This window comes from Limulus polyphemus, unplaced genomic scaffold (assembly GCF_000517525.1).
Source record: "Limulus polyphemus unplaced genomic scaffold, Limulus_polyphemus-2.1.2 Scaffold767, whole genome shotgun sequence".
NCBI lineage: Eukaryota > Metazoa > Arthropoda > Merostomata > Xiphosura > Limulidae > Limulus > Limulus polyphemus.
The window spans coordinates 158,671-159,041 of record NW_013666377.1 but is presented as its reverse complement, the minus strand read 5'-3'; positions in this window follow the sequence as shown (position 1 = coordinate 159,041).

The following is a 371-nucleotide window of genomic DNA, read 5'->3' as shown; positions in this document are numbered from 1 at the left end:
TGCCTATAAAAAGTGAGGCTAGGTTCAAATATTTCTTGGCTCCCCAGTAATTTGAAGATAGTTTTAAATATTTGAAAGTTCTTCAGGTGACATTCAAGCAATATCAGTTTTTTTTTTTTTTATTTTATGACTGACAGTATTTCAGTTTTAATCACACATTAAATGTTACTCATATGGAAAATTTGATCTTTTGATTTGTAAAGATAAGTTGTATTAAAAGAAATATACACCAACAAAACATTATATATATAGAATCTCCTGTGTAATTGAGTAGTGTTATGGTGAAGAACTAGTGTGGAACATCTTATTGGTTGCATCACATTAATAAAGCTAGTGTGGAACATCTTATTGGTTGCATCACATTAATAAAA